Raw genomic sequence first — 27439 nt, forward strand, 5'->3', positions numbered from 1 at the left:
ATACAATCTTCCCCAGAGAGGAAGGCAGCAATTTATAGCTTTTCCACCAAGTCTTTAAAATGTCTCTCTTCCCATTCTCTCAGCTTTTAGCTTCCTCTCTAGGCATCTTTAGTTCCGGGCCTAGGTGCAGTGAAGTGAGCTCATGAACTCTGGAAGCCTCCCATTCAAGTCAGGCTCCTAAGAGGATGGGTCCATTGGGTAGGTTCCCACGGAGGATCCAAGTGGCTTTGTAAGGCATCAGGGAGCCCAGTGGGCCCTGGGAAAGCCTTGATCCAGCACAGCTGATATGTGAGAATTGGTGGGAGTGGGAGGGAGCATGAGCAGATAAGTCTGAAATAAAGTGAAGACTTAACATTGTTGGGAACTGGAAAGAAATAAAAGTGTGTGTGTGTGCTCTGTGTGTGTGCGTGAGAGTGTGTGTGTGTCAGTGTTGCTGAGGCTGGGTGTAGGATAGGAGAAACTCTCAAGGAGGTGAGAAGGCACTGGGGTCAGGCCAGCAATGCCAGTGAATCCTAGACAGCGTATTCTCCCAGCTCAGCACTCTCTCAAGAAACGAAGGAAATCAACAAGGGTTGAGGGTCCCCTAAGTGTCAGGTACTCCATGAAGTACTTTATACAGATTTTCTTAGTTAATTTGCTCAACAAATTCACAAAGTTGGAAGTGCTAGTAGCCTCATTTTATATCAGAGGAAACTTGATCAAGGTCATATAGTACACAAGGGCCAGAATCTGGATGACAGGATATTTCTTGGGACTCTGAGACCTGTGATCTTATTATGAAACCAACTTCTTTAAAAAGCACTAAAGTTCTGTCTTTACAGAATATATCACACTAAAAGGTATAAAAGAGACTGGAAAGGAGCTGTTGTGGTTGAAGCATGGAATAGGGATTAGAGACCTGCATGGCTGATCTTCCTTCGGACTCCAAATGTCAGCCCTTGCTGAGCTTGGGGAAGCCAGGGGCTCCACGGGGGTAGTTTGAAAACTTGGTCAGTAGTACCTTCACCAAACAAGACATCATAATTTACCCTGCAGTGTTTTTGTTCATATGCTTGAACCTACCTGGGGGCATTTCTAGCTCTTTATCTGTCTAAATCTTGTGGATCCTTCAATGCCATCTCTCCAGGAGGCAGTCCCCGGGTTTGTTGCTTTTCTGTCTCTGCACTCCCTCTCTGGGAAATCTGTAGTAATTCCACGACTCTACTTATCTCCATGTAATAATGATTTCCCAATTTAACACATCAGTTTGCTGTTTGACATCTCCTTTGAGTTCCTGATTTGTATATCTAAAATCCTACTTGACATCTCCACATGAGTGTTGAATAGGAATGAAAAGTTAACATGTCCAAAATAGAACTCTTGAATCCCCATCCTCCCACCCCCCTAAACAAGCAAGCATTTTCTTTTCCTAGTCTTCCTTTTACCACCGACTATCCTTGACTGTCTTGAGATGGTTTCCAAGAAGCAAGACCCAAGAAAGTGGCCAAACTTTATTCTGATTCTGAGCCTTCTTTGATATTAAATGGCTAAAATGGAGAGGGCAGATAATATCTTAACTTGGGGTGGACTGTGGAGGTGATGAAACTGGCAGTAATTGAAGCAGGACTCTAACACTCCCAGCTTTTCAAGCTGGCTAGATTGCTAGTGGGAAAGGGAGACTGCAGGAACCAGAAGACTCAGGCACAATGTTCTCTGATACACTTCAGCAAATGAGAATTCCTCAGATCCTGACAGTCAAGGTTCCCCTTAACCCTCAGAGACATTAGTATCATGGTCCTGACTAGGTGTTCTCAATCTAAGTGGAGACTTCCCAACTAGATTTAACCCCTTTATGTTGGAGGTCATGATGTTGTCTTCTTAACCATCCACTCTCATGCCCTGTGAATTGTTTCTCAACAAGTATCTGAGGTTGACTCAGTCAAGTAGATGCCATAACCAATTGATGAAGCAAGCTGGTACGTTAATATGATTTTGTTTTTTTAAAAAAATTATTGGCGAGGAAGATTGTCCTTGATCTAACATCTCTGCCAATCTTCCTCTATTTTGTATGTGGGACATAGCCACAGCATGGCTTGATGAGCAGTATATATGTCCACACCCAGGATCCGAACCCATGAACCCCGGGCCACCAAAGCAGAGTGTGGAAACTTAACCACTACCCCACTGGGCTGGCCCCAATATGACTTTGTATTTGGGAATAAATTCATCTTCTTAGAGGAAACGACATCTAAAAGGATTGAGAAGTTTGCACATCCAAATCTCAAATTTCTATAGCCTGGTACATTGCTTGTACATCGCCCATATAACAAATCAGAAGGAAGGGGAAAGAAACTAAAATTTGTGAGGCATGCTGTTGCTGTTGTGATATTTATAGACATCATTTCATTTAAGTCTCACAACAGTCCACTGAGGAAAGCGAGGCTGAGAGAGGTCCAGGAACCTGTTTAAGTTTACCTAGTGGTTAAGCAAGTAGAAGGGCAAGGATTTGAATTTAGATCTAGGTGATTCCAATTTATAGGTGAGGAATATAAAGTTCAGAGAGAGTCAGCAATGTGTTCAAGTTCAAGGCTAAGATTTTTATCCAGATCTGTCTGATTCCTACGTCTGTGCTCTGTATCTGTATTCTTCTGTATCATACCTCTCACCAATGCCAACTCCATCTCAAATAACAGTGACCCCGGTTGTATGAACAGTAAGATAAGTATTGGATCCAGTTCTCCTGTTCTTAGGCAGAAAGCTGGGAATAACTCTCTTTTGAGGAAGTTGCTAAGCGAGACTGACATCTCCTAGCGATATTGAGAGTGGAGTATATTTGAAAGGACTGGTAAGCACCTGCTAGAATTTGTCTAACGTTTATATCTCCTGTTAGTTACCTTCTTAGAGATAAATAGTGTTGTTCTGAGGTACTGAAAGAAATGTTTTTACAGTGGAAATATCAATTTATTTCCATAATAGAAAATTGACTATGTTATTGATCAATGTGTCCCATCTGCCAAGTCTTCCTAATTATGAATTTGAAAGGTGCACCCGGTAGCATAGTAACTGTCAAACAATTATTGACGGAAAGCTGTTGTTACAAGTCTTGATATGGTTTCCTCTAATGACAGACTGACGCAGAATGAAACACCAAATTGAATATGTTTCATTTACTAAGTAAAATGTTTTTGTCTAATTCTGTCTCCTAAGAGTTGATTAGCAAAGTAATCCTGTGAACCGTTCACTCCTCAAGGGACATTGGACCTCACCAAGTGCCAGCCCTGAACGATGATTACAAAATTGATATCTTACATCCCAGATTAATGCTATTTTAATTTTAAAAAATCGATTGGTTTATGTAGCTCTTTATTTTTGTTATCTGATTAGAGATTCTTATAATCCTCAGTCCACTTCACTTTATGAACAACAATTTCTTGCTTAAATGTCAACATCTCCAATAAATACATTCAAATATTATCCAAACAGATTGTTACATGCGGTTTTGTTTTTTTAGCGTTTTGCACATTTTATACGTATTAATGATCTCAGAGATGGTTCCTTTTCTTGATTTCCCCCTTTAATTTGGCAGGGATTAAAACTTTAGCCTGTCACAGGCCAAGACTGTGTCAAATTGGTTGAACTGCTGATGAACACCCACTACTGAGACTAATAAACTCTAATTACACCACAGGCCTCTTCTGAAATGGGCACTTCCAATTCTATACACCACAAATATTGGCCCGGAATCAAGGATGAAATCTGAACTGAAGCTTTTATTGCATTTCAGATAATGGGGAAGTTGCATTGAAGATGAGAGAGAAAGGAGACTGCCTCCACATATACAGTGATATGCCTGATATAAATGTTGGAGGTAAGGGTGGGGAACTCTGAGCACCTCATGTGCTAGGTACCCAAATTTTTCATTCAAGCTGCTCAGTATTCTTGTGCCCTTTGAGTCTGAAATCTTGTGTCTTTCTTTAACTCTGGGAGATGTCTTCTCATTCATTTTATTATTACTTCCTCAATACTTTATTCTCTCTCCTAGAATCACTTTCTTTTCTGGATTATTTTTTAACTTTTTATTCTTTTGTGCAGCATTCTGGGAGAATTCCTTGGCTCAGTTTACCAATTTCTGACGTCCTTCCCCCTACATACCATCCCGCTCCTCAGACTATCAAGTATGACTTTTAGGGTTATATTATCCATGATGGCTAATTGGCATTATTTCTCAAGAACCTATTCTTATTTCATGGGTGTCTTCCCTTGTCCCTGTGCAAATATTTACTTTTCTTTCTTTTAAAGTCTTTTTCCTTTTTTTGCCCTCTTATATTTCCTTGGGTGTTATTTCTTCCATTTGTTGAGCTTGGTGTTTCTGTCTTACACTAGTTTCATGGGGCCACTGAAACAAATGGCCACAAACTGCATGGCTTAAAATGACAAAGATGTACCCTCTCTCAGTTCTGGAGGTTAGACATCTGAAACCAAGGTGTTGGCAGGGCCGTCCTCCCTCTGAAGCCTCTAGGGAAGAATCAATGCATGCATCGTCTCCTTCCTTCTTCCCTCCCAACCTCCCTCCCTCCCTCTTCCTCTCCCCCGCTCTCTCTACTGTGGCACAAAAACATATGACACAAAATCCACCCTCTTAACAAATTTTTAAGTGTACAGTACATTATCATTAACTATACGCACATTGTTATACAGCAGATGTATAGAACTTTTTCGTCTTGCATGACTGAAACTCTGTAGACATTGAACCATTCTCCCTTCCCCCAGCTCCTGGCAACCACCATTTTACTTTCTGCTTCTATGAGTTTAACTACTTTAGATACTTCCTATAAATGGAATCATGCAATATTTGTCCTTCTGTGACTGGGTTATTTTGCTTACCATAATGTCCTCAAGGTTCATCTCTGTTGTAGCGTGGGACAGGATTCCCTTCTATTTTAAGGCTGGTGATATGTACATCTCTCAGGGTGTTGCTCTTCCTCAGATGTTCAGTGATTTTAGGTTATGTGCTATCTTTGTATTTCGGAGCCCCGCCTTCTCTTTGTTTGTTACCACTGGCCTAATAGTTGTGGTGAAGCAACAGGACATGATTCTGAGAATAGTCTTTTGGTAATTTTTTTCCGTAATATACAGGGGTTCCCCATTCTTTCTTGGTGTTACGGAACATCTTTGGGTCCTCTCTTGGTTCTTTAGCCAAAACACCAATACTCGTAACTCCAGCCTGGATGAGGGGTGGGACAGGAACCTCCACTGCCCACTGCTTGGCCCAAGAGAGCACAGAAGGTGCTAAAGTGCTTGAATGCTTAAAATATGGGTTCCCCAGCCAACCACCTTGATGTTTGCACCAGAACCCTTTCCTGCAACGCAAGGTACGCATTATCTCTAGTCTCAGAGCATCCCCAGAACCTGGGAAGCCCTGCAGATGTTTTAGACCTTGTTTTCCTCCATTGTCCTGATCCTATTTGCCTTCAGTCTTCCCTGATATTTTCTGATCTACTTGTCTTTCACTGACTTTCATCTCTGCTATAGATGTAGTCTTTTTCAAATATATTCTACCAGTTATAGGGCTTGGGGATGAGAACAGGATGTAGGGCCAGGTAGCTGATCTTCGCTCTCGTTCCAATTTTCTAAAACACGACCTAAATGTAAAAGCAAAGTCCCTGGTGGGTAGGCGGAAAGGGGAATGGGGAGTCAAAAACTGTGATGTCTTCCTTCTCAGTCTCTTCCGCGGACTGTCCTCTCTGCAGGCTGGACCCAACCCCTTAACCAAGGAAGTCAGAGAGCGTAGTAGTTAAAAGTGAGAACGAGGTATCAGACAGGTCTGAGGTCAAACCCAAGTTCTGCTCGTTACGGATGATGGGATCTTGAGCAACTTACTGAATTTCTCTGGCCCTTAATTCTTCAAATGCAAAATGCAAAGGATAATAGTTCTTGCTTCTTAGGGCTATTGTACATTTTGCATGAGATAATCCATGCAATGATCTCATACACACAGTAGGTGTTTGGTAAAAGGAAACACTACCTTTTATAAATCAGCCATTAGCTGCCCCTTCAACTGTCTGGGCTGGCTTTGCTCTGGCTTTGAGAGAACCTTCCTACAAAGCTTGGCCCTTCACTGACTCCCACGCCAAATTCAATTGTATGATGGTTTTTTCAGTTTTAGTAAATTTTTTGTAAGGAGATAGTGGAGAGGGTGTAATATTCTCAGCAAACAGCTTATAAAATCTCCCATGGACATATCCAGGGTGTGTCCTGACTGTGGCGGGCCTGGAAAACCCATGTCTGCTCTCAAACTGAGTGGATATAGATGTGAATTTTAGTGACTACACAGAGGCTGTGCCCTTGGTACCCATGGGATCATGCTACGTAACTCCTGTGAGCCCCTTCCCTGGGGGCCAGGGTGAATCTTGCCTTGTCCTTTACTAATGGAGAGGCTTCCACAATCCATCATGTCACTGGTTTGGGACTCCAACTGCCATCCCTTACTGGTTGGATTGGACCTATTCTGTTACTGAGCCTGCTTGGATCACCCCTAAGTGACCCATGGATCCTAAAACATTGTGTACCACATTGTCCAGCTGCTCTTTTGGGGCCTCTGTTTCTCCATCTGTAAAAAGGGAATGACTGCCATAATTATCTATCACACAAGGCTGTTGTGAAGTGTAAATGAAATAACGTGAGCTAGACTGGAAACTCCATGAAGGCAGGGAGCACATCTGACTTGTTTTATTCTGGAGTTGGCCCATTGTAGCTGCTCTGTAAATATCCGACAAATGAATGAATGAATACATAAAGGATGAATACGTTAAGGATTGGGGCTGTATTCGTTTGCTAGAGCTGCCATAACAAAGTCCCACAGATGGCCTGGCTTGAACAACAGAAATTAATTTCCTTGCAGTTCTGGAGGTTAGAAGCCTGAATTCAAGGTGTCAGCAGGATTTCTTTCTTCAGAAGCCACCTCCCCTTGGCTTGTAAATGGCTGTCTTCCTCCTATGTCTTCAAGTAGTCCCCTCTCTGTATATGATCGTGTCCTAACCTCCTCTTCTTATGAGGACGCTAGTCATTTTAGACTAGGGCCCACTCTAATGATCTCACTTGGTCTCAATTACCTCTTTAGAAGCCCTGTCTCCAAATACAGTCACACTATGAGGTACTGGGGGTTAGGGCTTCAACATATAAATTTTGAGGGGCTGCAGTTCAGCTCACAACAGTGTCTGACAATTAGTAGTTTTCGATAAATATTAGCTCCTCTTTCTATCTACTGCTCTCTCTCCATCTCCCCCTTTCCTCCCAATAATAACTGGCATTGTGGTAAGAATATGATGGGGGCTGATTAAATTCTTATAAACCAATTAAACCAGAACAAGTATGAAATACCTTCATAAAAGAAAAAAAGGAAGCCAGTCTTTCACAACACTCACGAAAACAACTTATTTCATTATGAAGCTGTCTTTATCTTATTTAATTTCTTCAATGTTCCTTGAAGAACTAACAAAATTAAAACTTATCAAGTAGCTTCTACCTGCTGGACATGCTTGTCTCATCTAATGACATCAACCCTGCTAGGTGGACATTGTTATTCCCATTTTGAGATGAGGAAAGTGGGCCTCAGATAACACAAATCACTTGCCCAAGGACCTCCTGCAATACTACATGCCTGCTAAAGGCGCCATGCCTGAGCACTGAGTGAGGCCAGCTTTGGTGATACCAAGATGGGGGAAGACTAAGGCTCCAGCCACACAGCGCTCACAATGTAGTGAGAGGGACCACATTCTGCAGCTGATTCAAAAGCCAATAGGAGATGACAAGTGATATAACTGAGGTCGACACCAAGGCTTTTGAGGGCACACACATTAAATTTGGTCTTATTTTTTAAAATAGAATTTTACCTTCCCCCAAAATGTAGCCAAGGTATAAATTTCCCAATGTAACCTGCTTTGCTGAAGATTCTCTGGCTTCTGGAGGGGTTCCTTCTGAGCAGACCCAGACCCTGGGAGATGAATGGGGGGAGGACTGGCAGAGTGAGGGTGGTGCTCAGTCAAGGTCAGGGAAGATTAGTAACTTTTCCTTACCATGAAAGGCGTGAGAGGACATAAAATGGGGGGACTGCTGTCCATCTGCAACATGGTATTTACCCAAAAGGGAACAAAATGAAAGTCAAGTGAAGAACTCAGATAGCAAGATACTCTGCAGATTAGTGAAGAATTTAAACACTTTATATATGAGTGAGTCATCCGATAGTTAACATCTGACAAGGAAGGAGCACTGAGAATAGGAAATCATTTCCTAATTTAGGGTTAGAGGCAGTATAGGATGGCAGCAAGATCCTGGGCTTTGGAAAAGCCAGACAGACTTTCTGCTTCTATCATATACTTGGTGTAACCTTGAGCAAGCCACTCATCTTCTCTGTAAACCAAGAATGCTGACACCTAACTTGAAGGGCCGTGTAGGATTAAATGAGGTGGGTGCTACAACCCCATCAGAAGTGGAGAGCCAACCTCATCTTCTCACCCAGTGTGCGAATTGTTCACCAGGACTGTCAAGCATACCTCCTAGGGCTCTCCAAGATCTCTCCATTACTTCTGCTACTGTCTTGACGCAGTTGTCATCTTTTGTTGGATGAATGGAATTTCCTGCTAAATGTTCTCCTGGCTCCAAAATGCAAATTTAGAGATGTCCTTGGTCTAGGTAGATCCCTTCTGAGGCTCCCAATTATCAGCAAAGTAAAAGCCACCCATCTTTGTGGGGTACTGGGCTCTTCCCTGTCTGATCTTTGCTTCCTTCTCCATCTTTCCCTGGGTCTCACCCCTGCCCCATCTGCCTCTGCTCTTGGGGAATCATCTGCTTTGGTGAAACACCATGGTCTCTCTCTTCCTTCTCTCTAAAATGTCTTTCTTTTACCCTGAATCGACCTGGCAGCCTCCTACTTTTTCTTAGTGTTCAGTCTTAGGTCAGGCCATGTGAAACGGAACCATTAATGTTTCTAACCCTTCTTCTCTTCATTTGTAAAATAGGATAAAAGTTTTACTGACTAAGGTGGTCATGCAACTCAAATAATCTAACCCATATCCAGTATTTAACGTGGTTACAGATAAGAGCTCAATAGACGTTTACTACTATTACTTTAATACCAATATTATTTTTATTAGAACACGAAGGAAGTAGACCTTAACCTCTGGGATCAGGGGTCAAGGAAGGTTTCCTAGAGGAGGGAATGTGTGTGCCAAGCCTCAGAGTATAATAGTATTTCACTAAAGGGGACGAGGAAAATGAAGAAGGACATCTCAGTAAGGGGAGTGGGAGAGGCAAAGTCTCAGAGGTGGGAAGGCTCATGGCATGTTTGGGAAACGGAGAGAAGATGAGTGTGCCTGCGTTAGGATGCAGCAGGGAGAGGAGGGCAACGGGTCTGGGTCAAAATCTTTCTCCTCATCCTAACTCCTTTCTCCTCATCCTACCTCCTTTCTCCCCCCAAACATCTTCACTTTCTTCTCCTTCAGTCTGGAATTCTCTCCTGCTCTTCTCACCCAAAACTGCCTGTCAAAGTCCATCATATTCCACAAAGCACCACCTAAGGAAGTCCATCCCATTCTACAAGGTCCGGGGTCCATATTACTTTTTCCAGGAGGACTTTTTAAGTTCCAGGACAGCAGGACCATGTCTGGTTTGCTTGGTGTTGTATTCTAAATGTCTACCATGGTGCATGGCACAAACTAGGTACCCATTTCGTTGTCCTTCTGTTAAATAAATGAAGTACGGCAAACCCTGTTAGTTACTCTCCAATATCTGTCTCCCGCCACCTCCCCTTTCTCCTTGCTGACAGAATGCCCATTGAGTTTAGGGTGCCAATTTTCCCAGCTTTAGGCAACAGATCATGATTAGCCTGGCACAGCACTGTCCAACAGAACTAGAATGAGAGCCACAAATGTGAAGTATGCATGTAATTTAAAATTTTCTCGTAGCCACGTTAAAAAAGTAGAAAGGAACAAGTGAAATTAATTTCAATAGTATATTTTATTTAACCCAATATATATCTAAAATATTAGCATGTTAACATGTAATCAATAAAGATTATTAATGAGGTATTTTACATTCTTTTTTGTACTAAGTCTTTGACAACTGGTATCTGTTCTATACTTACAGCACATCTCTATTTGGACCAATCACATTTCAAAAGCTTAATAGCCACACATGGCTAGCGGCTCCCTCATTGGCAGCTCAGGTGTAGCCAATTGTAACAATCTATACTTTCCCAGACTCCTTTTCAGCAAGGGGTGGCTGTGTGACCTAGTTCTGACCCATGAGGTGAAAAGGGAAGTCACCTGGGTCCTTCTGGGAAAGCTTTTGCTTTCCTGATTAAAGGGTCAGGTGTGGCTTGCGTCACCTCTTCCCTCCTGTCTTAAAAGCAGATGTGTGGCCATTAGGAAATGATCAAGAGAATGGTTTGGAAAACTTTTTCTTTCTTTCTTTCTTTCTTTCTTTCTTTCTTTCTTGCTTGCTTGCTTGCTTGCTTGCTTGCTTTCTTGCTTTCTTGCTTTCTTCTTTCCTTCCTTCCTTCCTTCCTTCCTTCTTTCTTTTTCTTTTTTCTTTCTTTCTTTCTTTCTCTCTTTCTCTCTTTCTTTCTTATCAGCACCTGAGCTAACAACTGTTGCCAATCTTCTTCTTTTTTTTTTTTTTTTCGCTTTTTCTCCTCAAATCACCCCAGTACATAGTTGTATATTCTAGCTGTGGGTCCTTCTAGTTGTCACATGTGGGACGCCACCTCAACATGGCCTGATGAGTGGTGCCCTGTCCACTCCCAGGATCCGAACCGGCGAAACCCTGGGCTGAAGCAGAGTGCGCGAACTTAACCACTCGGCCACACGGCCAACCCCAGAAAGCTTTTTCTATAAAGGCCAAATAGCAAATATTTTAGGCTTTGTGGGCCATATGGTGGCTTTCACAACTACTCGACTCTGGCACTGAGTAGTTGTCGTGCAAAAGTAGCCACAGATAATATGTATCAAGTGAGCATCGCTATGCTCCAATAAAACTTTATTTGTAAAAACAGTTGGTGAGCCAGATTTGGCCTGTCAGTCACAGTTTGCCAACCCCTGGTCAAGAGAATTGCAAAGACACCAAGCTTGACATTGTGGATCTACTTCCAGACTCTTTGTTCTATGAGAAAAGAATAAATTTCCATTTTTTTAAGCCACTGAGAGTTGGTTTCCTGTGACTTGTGGCTGAAAGCAACCTAATGGATATGTAAAAGATAGAATCAATGTTCCAGTTGTAATTAATTGCCTTCTCTCCCAAGATATGGTGCCTTTTAAAAATATTAACACTAAGATTATGTGATGATCACAGTAACATTAATGCCATCGGTTAGAAACCACTTGTTTTTATAAATTTTGATCTTCCTAACTGTCATTATTCCAGATTCATTGATAAGGAAACTGAAGCTAAAAAAAGCATTTTGTCCTAGGTCATATAGCTGAGGATTGGTATCCAAACCTCACTGAATCAAAATCATTCAGAAATATTTGTGAATCACCTACTATGTGCCACTTTTTGAGGTGCTTGAGAAGATCAGTGAACAGAAGCAAAGATCCCCACTCTTGAGGAGTTCACATCTGGAAAGGGGGCAACAGGCAATTAACAACGTGCAGGGGGTTGGGAGGTGGTCTGCACCCCATGTTCATTGCAGCCCATTCACAATGACCGAGACATGGAAACAACCTAAGTGTCCCCAGACAGATGAAAGGATAAAGAATATGTGATATGTATCCATACAATAGCATATTATCTAGCCTTCACAGAGAAAGAAATCCTGCCATTGGTGACAACATGGATGGAACTTGTGAGCGTTATTCTAGGCGATCTAAGTAAGACACAGAAAGAGAAATACTGCATTATCTTACTTATAAGTGGAATCTAAAATAGTCAAACTCGTAGAAGCAAAGAGTAGCATGGTGGTTGCCAGGGGCTGAGCGAAGGGAGAAATGGAACAATATTGGTCAAAGGGCACAAAGTTTCAGTTATGCAAGATGAATAAGTTCTGGAGATTTAACATACAGTATGGTGACCCTAATTAACAAAACTTTATTGTATACTTGAAATTTGCTAAGCAGATAGATCTTAAATTAAATTTTCTCAACACACAAACATACACACACAAATGGTAACTATGTATAAGTCATAAATATGCTAATTAGCTTGATTGTGGTGATCATTCACACTGTATATGTATATGAAAACATCAAGTTGCACACCTTAAGTATATACAATTTTTTATGTCAGAGATAGTTCAATAAAGCTCTTAAAAATACATATAAAAAGGAGAAAGTCAAGCAGGCATCCTCCCACTGTGCTGCCTGCCTCTTTGCACTGTGAGTTGAGTTTATCACAGGCTGCCCGATGTAAGGGTGACTTGAATGCGTGTCTGCATTTTCCCCTCCGTTACAGCCTCTTGGCCCGGAGGGCCTCTATTTCACTGATCTTAATACAGCTACAGCAGACAGCAGGTACTCAATGCTTGTTGGGTAAAAATGCCATTGAATTCACTTTGGTGTCAGCTGTTACGTTGGAAGCGGCCCAAGAAACATGTGGATATCCGAGGGGGTATGTCAAGTTCAAAGAGTCAACAAATATTTTTGTGAGTGCCCACCACGTGCCAGGCGCCGCGCTGGGCTCAGGGCACCCAGCAAGCTCTGGTCAATTTCAGGAGGCAGATGCCCAGGAGAGCACCCAGTTTGCCGGCTGCAAGAGAAACAGACCTGGGCTTGGCAGCTCAAGCAGATTGCAGGGACAAACCCTACATTCCCTGCAGGGACTGCTGCGTCTACCTCTCAGTTCTCACACCCACGAAGATGGTACGTTTATTCTCCTGTCAGCTGACTTTGTACCCTGGACCAGAGGCATGTGCTTTTTTTCTTTCTTTCTTTTTTTTTTTTTTGAGGAAGATTGGCCTTCAGCTAACATCTTCCTTTATTTTTTTTGTAGGTGGGACACCTGCCACAGCTTGGCTTGACAAGCTCCGTGCCTGGGATCTGAACCCGCGAACCCGGAGCCACTGAAGCAAAATGCAGGAACTTAACCACTGCACCACCGGACGGGCCCCAGCTTTTTTTTTTTTAAGATGTCACCAGTGTGTACCACCTCTGCTTGCAAACCTGCCACAGGGAGAAAGCACATGCAGGATACATTTGCATTTTGTACGTTGCAATTCAGTGGCTTTCAGGGTCTGACTAGGGAGGTCACCTGATCATTCAAGGTTTGAAAGGCATCCATCCAAATGAGGGGGATGATGAGAGACGGGGAGCAACACGTTCCCGGGAGCCGTGTGAGGACCTAGAGACCTGACTTCAGGACCAACTCTGCTCGATACTTGAAGATCAATGCAGAAAAATGAAACAGTTCACAGGATGCATCTTTTCCCCTATTCAAAACGGAAATCACCTTATTGAGTCTTACGGGGTGTAAGGATGCCTATTCTTATGACTTAAACTACCTACTTTATTGGATAGAAGAATCTAAATGAGAAACCTGGCTCTGCTTTTTAGCCATTAAAAAAGTTCATATTCACGTGGATTTCAGGGGTGCAAATTGGATCCCGAAATTAGATCTGGGACTATAACACCAAGTTCAATGGGCCGCAGTTAGCTCACCCTGGGTCTAGGGACTTAGGCCATATCGCGCCAAGACTTAGTTTTCTTATCTGTGAACTGAGAGATTGAACTAAATTATCTCTAAGGCCCGGCCAGCTTTGCCATTTTAGGATACAAATAGATTCCTAATGATGAGGACTCAAGGATTCCTAAACCCAGCTGTGCACCAGGAGCAGCTGAGGAGTGTGTTAAAAATAAAGATTATCTTACCCAACCCTAGAGATCCAGATTCCCTAGGCCGAGGCGAGGGCCTGGAAATATGTATTTTTCCTAGGCTCCGCTGGTTTTGCAATGCCTGTCCTCCGCCTGCCTGGCCTTTGAGAAGCACTGGAAGAACTCAACGCCCTTTGCAGCCAGCGCAGAGCAGAGCCATTCCTGTTATTTTAAAAGGTCTCATTGGATAAAAACACTGACCTCTCCCTGGTGCCCCGAGCTCCCATCCTGGCTTCTGAGACTTGAAGCTAGCCTTCATTTCTATTCATCGTCTAGACTGCATTATTCAAACTTGATTGGGGGGCAGGAGAGAAGACTTTATATTTTGTATTTTTTGATTCCCCTTTGTTAGAATACAGTCCCAAAGAGGCGATGGGTTGTAGGATGGGCATAAAACCCTCCAACTCTGATTTGACTCACTGTATGATGCTGGACCGGGAACTCAGCCTGGTGTCCCAGTTTTCCTGGTCTGGAAAATGGGGAGTGCAAGCCGTGGGCTGTCGCACGTGTCACACGCCACTAGCACAAGTTTTTAAAGTTCACCAATGCTTTGAGGATTAATAAGATGCTTGGAAAAAGGACAGTTTCTAAAACCGTGGTGTTTGGATTCAATATTGAGAGGGAGCCAGTGGCGCTGTGTGTGCTGGAAAGAACACCAAATTAGAGATGATCTGATTTGGTTCCAGAGGACTGAAATATCTAAACACAAAATCCAGCCAGACAAGCCCTGGCAAAGGGCAGCGCTCTTCTCAAAATTTGAAGCACGGGACAAAGGTCATCAGCTGAGGTGGGGGGACGGGGAGGAGATTTTGGAGGCTTGAGGAATGAGGGACAATCATCCAGGACAGTGGGAGAGCATCTGATGCAGAAAAATATGGCAGGAGGGGCAGGCAGGATGAAGGGTCCATCCGACTTTCATGGACATGGATTTAAGGAGGGTGCTGTAAGCTTGGGCGTGTGTTTTTCTGGCCACATCCAACTTCCCAGGACCGTCACTAAACAAGCTGGGGGTTGCAGTTAACCAGGATTTGGATTTTTCCAGGCACGTACAGTGAGAAACGGCAGGTGAGAGACGATGGAATATGCTTCAAGAGAGTGTGACGATGGATGGCGTAACGCATAGGGACAGAGTGGCCCCTTTGAGAAGCACGTCATGGGAGGGCAGAGTGAAATGCATTATCCATTCTCTCCAAAGAGATGGAAGAGAAAGGGGCAAGCTTCCCAGGGAGGATAGAGGTTGGAAGTGTTCCCAAAATGCAGTCTTTTCCTCAAAGTAAGGAAGGAGCAGGAGCAGGGAAGGGGCATCCCCCTTCCCACCCAACAGAACTCCTGGAAGTTGGCGTGTGGAGTGATGCGTGGCCGAAAGCGAGGATGTGATCTGAGTGTGCAGAACTCTGAGCCCTGTCTTCACTCAGGACAGTGTTTACTTATAAACTATACATATGTGTGTCCTCACTACTAATCAACTAAATATGTCATGAAACAGTCACAAATATCAGACGTTAAAAAGGGGATCAACAATAAATATAAACAGAAGTTCTAACATCTTCTTCCTGCACCCAGTGCATCCCTGCTTTTATTCCTGTGCGACACTCCTCCTTGTGGAGAGCAATCTCTAGCCCGCGCTTCCATGATGATTACCTGCGAGTCTTAAAATGCATATCTGGAGTCAGTAGCTCTTAGGTGGGGATGCCCGCGCTGTTGGTCCAGGACCACACTTGGGGGCGGAAGGCTTAAGAGTTCACACTGTCGCTCCAGCTCGTCACTAGCGACAGGATGGCTTTTGTGGGGACAGAGGGTGATAGTGGAAAAGAAGGAGACGGACCTAACATGTTTTGGCACCAGGTGTGTAACTGCATTGAGCTATCTGTTTAATATAAATATCTTACTTCAACCTGACAATAATGATTATTACACCCATTTTACAGATGAGAACTTCGAACTCTAATAAGATTAAGATTTTACCTGAATTCATACAGCAAATAAGTGCAGAATAACAAATATGAACCCAGATTTGTTTTTACACTAAAAATAAATACATGTTTATTGTAGAAAAATTAGAAGGGCACATAGGCAAAAATTAAATGCCTTTGTATTCCCACCCCCCCCAAAATAGCTTTTATCAACATCTTGCATTTATTTGGTTTTGTTTTTACAAAATGTTGGATTCTTTCTCGTGTGATCTATAGGTCTGAGTTTGAATCTTGGCTGCATCCCTGATAAGTAAGACTTTGGGCAAGTCACCAAACTTTCTGTGCCTCAGTTTCCCCATCTGTAAAATGAAGATAACAATAGGAGCAAATAGAGCTTTTTTGTGGGGATGAATTGAGGTATATATAAAGTGCCTGCACCACTCCCTGGCAGGTAGAAAGTACGCAGCAAACATTATCAAGTGTTACTTGTATTACCACCAATACCACAAAGGAGGGAGACACATCTACCACAAAAGCTATGAGGATTAGATGTCACAAGATTCTGCAATTCTCAGACTAGTTGTGGCAGGTTCACTGGCGGGATGATGGGTAGAGGAGCTTGGTATATATGCAGCTCCCAAGCCCTCCCCCTGTGGTTCTGAATCAGAAAATTTTTTGGGGGGGGGTGGTTAGGAATGTGAATTTTAAATAAGTTCCCCAGATGGTTGTGTGGCCGGTGGCCTGGCGACCACATTTTGAGAAAACCTGCTTGCTCCCGTCTCAGTATTCCTGAATGAGGGGGCGTGCATGCCCTCTCCATCGTTTTGGCCTTCTCCCTACAAGCCTGCACAGCAGAGGAGAAGGATGCCAGTGTTTCAACATCACATTACATTATTTTGCTAATTATCTTAGGCAGGTGTTTTGAATTCACCTGGCCTGAGCCTCTTTCATTTTAGAGCAGCCAAGCTCTGACTCAGCTCATCCTGGCTCCCAGAGCTGTCCCCTCATCGATTCTCTTCCGTCTCTCCTACCCCAGGCTGAGCGTGGCGGCGTCTGCTCCAGCTGCTTCTAATTAACTCACTCTGTTGGCCAGCCAGGGATGTCAGGGTGCCCAGCCCCACGAGGGCTGCCCCATGCCTTTTTATCATGGGATCCCGGCATCTCACGCAGGGCCTGGAGCACAGTAGGAACTCAGTGAAATGCTTGTTGAATGAATGAACTGAACTGCGTTAAATAAACTGTGCAAATCAACTTTGCTTTTACAAAACAACCAATGTGTGCTGAATAAAGCGAACCCACCATGCACATTTTGTGTTAGAATACTGATCAAAAACCACTGCCCTGAAGGCATTTTTCAGAAGCCCAAACCGATTTGCATAGGCAAATTTGTGCCTCTGGAAGGAAAAATACTTAGCAAGAGAGAGTGCTCCAGAGGGTAAGGACAGGCCTGGCACACTGCAGGGCTCAATCAAATGTGGGTTCCTACCCGCTTTCCTCTTTCACCCAAAGATTCAGTAGATTAGGATTCCAAATGGGGACAGGCTCCCTGAGACAGAGGTTTATTTACAGATAAGACAACTAAGGCCCAGAGAGGTTGTCACACGCCCAAAGTCACACAGCAAGTAAATGATCTAGCGAGGATTTGAAGCAGAGTCAGACACCGCTACCTGACTCCAGAGTCCTTTCTCTTTTCATTTAACCAAAGTTTCTAGAAGTTGACTCCCTACCTATTTGCATCAAAATCACACCTAACACTTGTTAAGTCAGGTCAAGTGTTCCACCCTATTGAATCAGACCTTTCTGGAGTGGGGGCTAGGAATCCACATTTTCAGGCAAATCACGTGTACGCTATAGTTCAAGAGCCACTGGAAGCCAACATGCTGAGTAACTAAAAGAGATCCTTAAATACATCTCAGAGAGGATCAGATTCTGAACTCCACCCAATAGTTATTTTAAAAAAAATTTTTTTGAAGCTGTTGCAGCAAATGCGTCACTGAAACCCATCTCCAGTTGCTGATAGCACTGAGTAAATGGAGGATCCTTATCTGAAACCTCTCCTTGTTCCTAACGTCACCACCCCGATGGCAGTCGCTCTTCTTCTCCCTCTCACGGAAGAGCAAAGGGGTGACTTTAAAAAGCCAGCTAGAAATAATGAGAACCGACTCTTGCGAGGCTCCGGAGGGCTCTGGCCAATTTCTCAAATTCAGACCCCGGAGTTGTTACCTATCAGGATGGGTTCTGCAAGGGAGCGGGGGGCACGGATTAAAACATGCATTTTTCAGAGCGTAAACTGGAAGCTGGAGTCCCTGGCGAGTTAACCTTGGGAAGGAGGACGTCTACCGGAGATTCTGTAGACAAGAAAGCGCTCGGGCTAAGAAAGCCAAGGACGCAGAGCTCGCCGCCCGCCCGGGCTCCTCCGAACACCTTCACCTTCAGTTCAGCTAACAGCCGGTCTCTGGGGCTTCTGCTGCTATCAGATTTATGCCTTATGAAATGTCAAAAGGGAAGCGCTGCTTCTCCAATCCAGCAAGAAATTTCTTTCTTTCTTTTCTCTTTTGTCTTTTTTTTTTTTCATGGAATGCCCTCCTGGAGGAGTTTTGCAACCCTGGATAAATATTTCTCTGTCAATTCAAACGGAAAAAAGCTTGTAACTTCTCGAGAAGGGCACCACTGCCTCTTTATGGGGCTGTTCTGCAAAGACAAGTCGGGCAGCCTGGTGTGTGCCCAGCGCTGAGCATTTTGCACCCAGAGCAGCATCACAGATGCCTTCCCCCGATTGAGTTACCTGGAGAAGAAAGAGGATGCGGTGCTGTTGTTAAGCAGGCAGAGCTTTCTTTTTTTTGGCATGGTGCCCAGCAGCCTGACCACAGAGAAGACTAACTGGAGGTAGCTATTTATACTTTGAACTCGAAATGGTCTCTGAGTCTAATCCATCCTTCCAAGGCCGCACCTCCTCCAGGAAGCCTACTGGGACTCCTGCAGCCCAAGAGTTGCTTCCACAGAAAACCAACAGGTCCTGAGCAACTATCTTTGGCCAGGTGCATTATAGAGATTATCTCATTTATTCCTCCATGCAACTCTGTGAAGTGGGGATCATGAAACTCTCATTTTATAATTGAGAAAATTGAAGCTCAGAGTTTAGGTTGAGGAGTGAAACCTGAAGTAAAATCTCACCTCCCCCATTATTTAGCTGGGTGATTTTGGGCAGGTTGCTCAACTCTTCTGAGCTTTATCGTTCTCTATAAAATAGAGAACATCCTGTACTTTCCAGATTCACAGGAATTAGGCATTGCAATTATTATATAGGGCTCAGCATTGCACCCAGCACACGATAGGTGCTCAATAAGATTGTGGCTATTCGTATCATTATTATTACTCTGGAAATCTACTAAGGTGGAGAGAGGTGGAGCAGGACTTCAAACCCAGGTCTGTGTGGCTCCAAAGATGGCTGAGTGTGCCATTATGGCTGCATCTGTGAAGCTTTATACTGTTAGATTTTCAATTCATGTGCTTTTCTGTCCAGTCTCTCCGAGGACACAGCCTTGCAGTAGTTTCCTTCACATTTGCCGCATGGCTGGGTGCTGGCGTGCAGGAGACACAGAATAAACACCTAGAGATGGCTTAACCAAAGCCCTCCCAGACTATCGTTGTCTTTCCAGTCCTTTCTCTCCAGGCATTGGCATCAAAGTAGTGAATCTAAAAAAAAAAGTGTAAATAAATAAAACCATAGTGGAAGATCTACAGGTTATCTTGAGTATCTTTTAAAAGATCACAACCTGATTAGGGAAAAAACCCCACAGAAACAAACCAGATTAATAAGATTAAATTTATAACTAACCACACTGTGGCAGATGCCCCCGACACTGACTTTCTTTAGTCTATATGGGAAAGACCCCTTGAGTCCCAGAGGAAAGTTAAAGCAAAGTGGGACATATGGGAATCCTGCCGGGTGTGATGATCTCATCTTGGCATGCCTTCCCCATTCCCTTATATGGGAAAAACCACCCGCCCTTGAAAAGTAGCAGATGAGGATTTAAAATCCCCTCTCCTAGCTGAGGATGCTAGATTTTGTCTTATAGTCCCTTTGGCTTGTAGGGAGGCAGTGTAGTATAGCATTAAAAACTCGGGTTCTGGAGACACTAGAGTGGAATTCCCGTGACAGCAGAAAGGCCAATTATTTACTGCCCTATTTCCAGACCCAGCAGCAGTGTTGAATGAATGAATGAATGAATGGGCAAATGAATGGACCAAGACTACTTGGGTTTGAATTCTGGCACCATCTTTTGTTCGATGGAAGCTCAAGTGAGCTTCCTAATTTCCTGAATTAGTTTTCCATGCTGCATAACAAATTGCTTCAAACTTAGTGGCTTAAAATAACACAAATGTATGATTTTACAGATTTTTCTGTGGGCTAGGAATCTGGCTACACGTTCGCTGGGTCCTCTGCTCAGGGTCTCCCCGGGCTGAAATTAAGTTGTTTGCCAGGACTGCAATTCTCAGCTGAGGTTTGACGTCCTCTTCCACACTCATGGATTATTAGCCAGAATTCATTTCCTTGTGGTTGTAAGACAGAGGTCCCTGTTTTTCTCATGGCAGTTGGCCATGGAATGCTCTCAACTCACAGAGAGCATTTCTTAATACATAACTGCCACAGGCAGCTCACGACATAACTCTTTGCCTTCTTCTAGGCCAGCAGGAGCACATCTCTCTGACCTCTTTAGTTTGTGACTGCTAGACCCACTATTAAGAGCACACCTGATAAGGTCAGGCCCACCCAGGATGATCTCCCTTTTGACAGTTGGAGTTCCAGTAGACAGGAGCAGGGATAGAAAAGATATTTGAGGAGATAGTGCCTGAAAATTTTCCAATTTTTTGAAAACTGTAAACTCACAGGTCCAAGAAACTCAACAAACCCCAAGTAGCCAGGAAAAAAAGACACATACTCAGGGGAATAAAGATAAAAAGGACTGCAGACTTCCCAACAGAAGCAGAGCAAACTAGAAGACAATGGAATTGCATCTTTAATGTACTGGGGGGGGGGGGGGGGAAACACTGTTATGGAATGAATGTGTGTGTCCTCCCAAAATTCATACATTGAAGCCTTAATGCCCTGGTGTGGTTGTATTTTGACAAGTAGGTAATTAAGGTTAAATGAAATCATAAGAGTGGGGCTCTGATCCAATGGGATTAGTGTCCTTTTAAGAAGAGACATCAGAGAGCTTTCTCTCTTCACCATATGAGGACACAGAAAGAAGGCAGCTGTGAGCAAGCTAAGAAGAGAGCCCTTATCAGAAACTGATCCTGCTGGACTTTGATCTAGGACTTCTAGCCTCCAGAAGTGTGAGAAAACAAATTTCGGTTGTTTAATCCATGCAGTGTGTGGTATTTTGTTATGGGAGCCCAAGCAGACTAATGTACACTCTAAAACTCAAAAACTGTCAATATATATTCCATACTCAGTGAAAAATCCTTCAAATATGAAAACAAAAAAGGACATTTGTAGACAAACAAAAGCTGAGAGAATTTATCACCAGTAAACCTGTACTACAAGATTTATTAAAGGGAGTTATTCAGGCTGAAGAGAAATAATGCCAGATGAAAGCTACACAAAGGAATAAATAGCTCCAGAAGTGGTAAGAATGTGGGCAAATAAAAAAGACTTTCCTGTTTCTCTTAAAAATTGTCTTTAAGAGAGAATTGACTATTTCAAGCAAAAACTTTGTTATTCTGGGGCTTATAATTTATGTAGAAGTAAAATGTTTGGCAACTACAGTACAAACAGTGGAAGAAATAGAAGGTTCTTTATTACATATGAAGTAGTATAATATTTGAAGAATTTAATCTATTGTAATAGGTTAAAGATTCATATTATAAATCTATGGAAACCACTGCAAAAAATAAAACAAAGAAATTGTATCTAATAAGCCAACAGTGGAGATAAAGTGGAATACTACAAAATAGCCAAAAAGAAGGCAGAAAAAAATATATGAACAAAGAACAGATGAAACAATAGAAAACAAATAATAAGATGATAAATTTAAAAACCATATTGGTAATTTCATTAAACATAAATGGCCTAAATATAAATGGCTAATCAAAAGGCAGAGATTGTTAGGATGGATAAAAAGAGCAAGACCCAACTCTATGCTGTTTACAAGAAATTCACTTTAAATATACTTTCAGAGATAGGTTAAAAGTGAATGGAAGAAAAATCATGTGCCATATAAACACCAAGTATGAGAAAGCTGGAGTGACTATATTAACATCAGCATAAGTAGGCTTTAGAAGGAAGAATGTTATCAAGAATATAGAGGCACACAATACAATATTGTCAGCTAGAGTCACATCGCTGTACATCAGTTCTCCAGAGAAGATAGATCTTGGGTGTTCCTACCACAAAAAAGAAAAAAGAAATTAAAAAAAGCAAAATGGCAAAGTTATGGGATGATGAATATGTTGATTGGCTTGGTTGTGGTAAATATTTCATGATGTATATATATATATCAAGTCATCAGGTTGAACATTTTAAATAGATACAGTTTTTGGATTGTCAGTTAAAGCTCAATGAAGCTGGAAAAAAAGAATATAGAGGCACATTTCATAAGGGCAAGGGGGTCAATTCATCAAGAAGGCATAATGATCCTTATTGTTTATATACTTAATAACAGAGCTTAAAATACATGAAGCAAAACTTGATAAAACTGGAGAGAGAAGTAGACAAATCCACAGTTATAATAAGTGATTTAAGCATGCCTGTCTCAGTAAGGGATAGAACAAGCAAATAGAACAGCAGTAAGGTTATAGACAACCTGAACAGCATTATCAGTCAACCTGACCTCATTGGCATTTATAGAATATTCTACCTACCAATAGCAAAATACATACTCTTTTCAAGTGCATATGGAGCAGTCACCAAGATAGTCATAAATCAAGTCTCAATATGTTCTCTGACCACCAGAAATTAAATGAGAAATCAATAATACAAAGATATCTGGGATATTCCCAAGTGTATGCAAAATACAAAACACACTTCTCAATAACCCATGATTCAAAGAAGAAATCATAAGAGAAATTAGAGAATATTTTGAGTTAAATGAAAAAGAAAACATAACATAATCTGTGTGATGCAGCTAAAACATGCTCAGAGGGAAATTTATAGCTTTAAATACTTATAAGTATTTAATGTAAGATTTTAAATATATTAATTAAACATAATATTAATATAAGTCTTTAAATACTTATTTTATAGAACTGATTATTCCCTATGTCCCCATTTTACAGACAAGAGAACTGAGGCCCAGGCATCTTAAGTGACTTACGTAAGGCTACATATTGGTTAGGGTAAGAGTTAGAAATAGACTCTTCTGGACTGATTTCTCTCTTTCTCTTCCACTCTCTTTTCCTTTTTTTTCCTTTGGACTTTGCTAGGTATCTTCAGGGCATTATGTCTGGTCACTGTTTTGTGATCTCACTCTCTGCCATAGTCTAACCCTGAATAATTATTCTTGATGGTTATTAATAAGCATATTGGGAGGATGCAGAAAGAGTTGGGTATAAAGCAGATGCCGATGAGTCTCGGGTCAGGAGGAGGCAGACAGGTAGCATGGAAGAGGTGATCACTGCCAGAGGGTGTCAGGAGCAAGGGGAAAATGGAAGGGACCGTCTGCGAAGCTACCCTTAGCTCCTCTGTGCTGAGCACGGTGGAGACTAATCTCACAGCAGCTCTGATGTGCTTGGGTAACTTGCCTCCTATCGTGCAACTCATGGTGGCTCTTGCATTCGAATTTAGGTCTGTACAACCTAGAGACCCGTGCTTAGGGCTGGGTGAACCATTGCTCCTGCTGTTTGGCTTGTACTCAGTGCAGATGCCAGGACTTTTATCCGTGGCTGCATGTTTACTCCACTTTAAGGTCGGGACAGAACACAGTGATGCTTATCCTTTCTTGAGAGTTAACAAGAGTCTACTGGGTTTTATCCCCAACTGTGCTCCATGGGTTTTTACCACCAGGAACCCACCTTCTGGTGTATGACCAGCACGGGGCTTACTACAAGTCAAAGCCGCTACACTCCATTTCAGGAAGAACCCTTCTTATATCAATCAGTAATCCTTTTCCTTTCAAAAGGCCGTAATCTCAATTTACAAGAGATTTTGTGATTCAAGTCAGAGCCACCAGGACTGCCCACGGGGATGAGCAGGAAGGGGCCACTGCGGAAATGTCCAGCCTGCCAGCTGGCTGTGCACTGAGCTGCAGGCATGTTCACAGCAGCTGGTCAGTGTGTGTATCTGTGGTCACTGACCTGTAGAGCCACGCATCCTCAGGTGTCCTCTGAGGGACTATCGCCCTCTAGTCAGCCTGTCCTTGTGTCTCCAGATGTCTCATCGGACACAAACAGGGGCCAACACGGTTTCTTTGGACAGCTTTTCTATTAAGGCTCTCGTCCCCTCACATGGGCTTCCAGCTGGTGAGAGCAGTAAAGCATAGGGGCCTGATAGTGTTCAAACCCCACTTCCACCACTTCCTAGCTGTGTGACTTGGGCAGGTCCTTAACCTTGCTGTGCCTCAGTTTTCTCACTTATGAAATGAGCATAATAATAGTCCTTACCTCATGGGTTCATATATGTAAAGCATGGGGAAGAGCACTGTTGGCTCATAGTAGTGCTGTATAGTCTACATTATTTAGCACAGTTTTTCACTAGGAGTCTGTTGAACAGGATCAGTTGCTCTTTCCTCTAAAGGTCAGAAATCTTAGTTGCAAGCGACAGAAACTGAACTCAGACTGGCTTAGGCAAAAATGGAAGTACAAGGGTAGGGCTAGCTTCAGACTTTGTTTAGAATGAGGTCTAACACCTGCAAATGTGATGTAATAACCCAGAAAAAACTGAGTGAGCAGCCTCATACAGAGATTGTATAAGGACTTGAATATGAGATGACTTGCTATTTTCTTAGGCATAGTGTTTTTGGAGAAAAGAAAACTTGTCTTGTTTTCAGGCATATCTGGAAACTAAAAAAATTCCGCTCCTAGTTTTCATTCATTCAGTCATTCAACAAATATTTATCAGGCACAAGTCTATGCAACTCTCTGTTGGAGGTATAGGAGATAAGGCATTAAGGTACCAGGCAAAAAACCTTGGCCTCGTGGAGCTAATATTTTAGTTCAGGTAGGAGGAGGGAAATCATCCACAAAACATACGAGAAAGTAATAGAATACATAAAAAGAAGATCTGAACTATGGAGACAAATAGAGCAGGGATGGGGTTGACCAGGCTGAGATTTATGCCACATGGAAGTATATGTACTTAAAAAATTACTCACAGAATGGGATGGGTGAGAGAGAATATTCCATAGAGTGGAAACCAGCTTAAGGTTCAGAAACTGATGACAGTTACCCTTCTGTTGAGGAAGGCACTTAAAGAGTAGGATTTATGGGAGATCTTGGACTTTTAAGTACTTTCACAATTGCTTTTCACAGTAGCATCTCTAAGGATGCAAATGACCCTAAGCTTTTCCAGTTAATGATGTGGCAAGGCAAAAGGGTACCCACAGGGAGATCGTGGGGGTCCAGGTGAGAGGGCCTAAGTGGGATGCTCACATGAGCCTGTGCCTAGTATGATGTCAGAAGGGAACCAGCCCACGGATATGCATGGAATGGAGAGAGGATGGGTTCCTCTCTTTCCTTTATGACCCAGAGCTGGACCTTGAACTCTCTCAGAACCACTGAATGAAGACATCAGCTTGATGTGCTGCAGAAGACAGGAAAGCCAGGGTGGTGCCTGGGCTCATTAAGGCTGGTGTTGGAAGCAAGACAGAAAGTACCATTTGGGTCTTGAAGAAACACCTCATCTATTTCCAGCAGCACGTTTCAGGCACTGAATTGCCATAAAGAAGGAAAAATTATAGGGAGTTCCTCATCTGATCGTTCCAAGTCCAGGATATCCACCGGGCTCTGTTCTTCTAGAAAGCAAGGTCACTGTGACTACAAAGGCACGGACCCCAGCATCCCCACCCCTTATCCAGGTGGCAGTGTAGGTAGGTGGGCTCAGGGGCCTTCTTGATGACTCAGTTCTCTCTCTCGGTCTGTTGTCTTTCTCTCTCTCTTGCTGCATGCCTACCTAGGCACGTTTGCCACCAGTGTCAGAAGGCAGTGGGATACTTAGACCTCACATCTGAGTCTCACACTCAGCATCTTACCTGAACTCCACAATGATGAATTCGGCTCATGGGAAGCTCTGAATGAAGTGAAGCCTTGACAACCATTCTGTAATTGTCCCCTGTGTAAGCATAAGGGGTGGTTGCCAGGTCAGAGTCTGAGCAATCCTGAATGCCCCATCCTTGACTGCTAAGAAACATGATTAAAAGATTGAGAGTGGGGACCTGACTTACAAGAAGAGACTAGTGGCTAGAATGACATTTTGGAATCAGGCAGAAACGAATTCAATCTCATTTAGTCTATGAGTTGCTTAACCTGCGTCTCCTTTTCTGTTAATGAGAACAATACAACTTGTCTTGCAGGGCAGTTGTGGTGTGATTGAGTGATTTTCTACACATAAAATCAGACATAGCATAAAGCAATGCACATCCATGCATTGCAAAGCCTATAAGAGTAAACAGCAATGGCATACTTATTATTAAACTCGGCAGTATTAACCAAGGAAGAGGCTCTTGTCTTCTCCCTGGAGACCCCTGTCACACACAGATGCTGGTTTGGATGCATCATAACAGAGCTTGTGGTCATATTTGCTATGCAACAGTGACACCAAAGAGCTGTGGGAGTGGCACCAGATTTAGAATCACAAAGTCTGAATTGAAGTGCCAGCCAGCTCTGCCACTGACTAATTCTGTAACCCTGGGCAAACAAGCCATGCTTCAAAATTTTGATGTTATAAATTCCTACATGCAAATAAAAATGTGGAATATAGTTATAAAGTATAAAGAATCATAAGCAAACACCGTTGTACGACCCCCAGACCATCACCAATACTTCTGGAGGCCCCTGTGAATTCTCTTCCATCCCATATTCCTCTCCCTCTGTACTCTGTGTCTTCCCTCATCCCCATTACCTCCTGAATTTTAAATCTATCATTCCTTGCAAGCAAGCTTCTTAATTTCTCATACACTTGTTAAGAAGATTGCATGAACCTTGTACATGGACAGTGCGATGCAGATGTCCATTATTACAATCGCCTTGTGTTTAAATCTGCAATCATCATATTGCTACAGACTGGCTATGAAACACCCACTCAGTACATTTTTGCAGCAAGATGCCCCAATTTCAGCAGGTGGGTGCCTTTTATTTTCCTGCACTGTGCTCGTTGTCAGGGTGGCAACTCCTGTCAATTTCATCTAATCTGTTCTGGACTAAGACATCAGATAAATCAAGTTCCTTAAAATTGTGTTTGAAGTGAACTAGCTCTCAGTTCAGCCAGGCGTGTCCCACCTTGGAGTAGAGAGCGCGAACTTCACTGCCTGGCCTTTAAAGGCATTTGCTTCCCTGTTGCAGAGCATTTTTGTCTATTCCTCACATTTGGGCTGTGCGCTGAGCAGCAGTGGCTCCCAATGTTGAATAGTTCTTACATTTTTACTCCTTTTGCTTGTGCAGCAAATCTTTACTGTGCGCCAAACTTGTTCTAGTTGGAAAGAGAGAGTTCCGTTTTTTTCCCAAAGGAGCTCCTGCTTTTGTGGGGCAAGG

This window comes from Equus caballus, chromosome 28, assembly GCF_041296265.1.
Source record: "Equus caballus isolate H_3958 breed thoroughbred chromosome 28, TB-T2T, whole genome shotgun sequence".
In the NCBI taxonomy this organism is placed as follows: domain Eukaryota; kingdom Metazoa; phylum Chordata; class Mammalia; order Perissodactyla; family Equidae; genus Equus; species Equus caballus.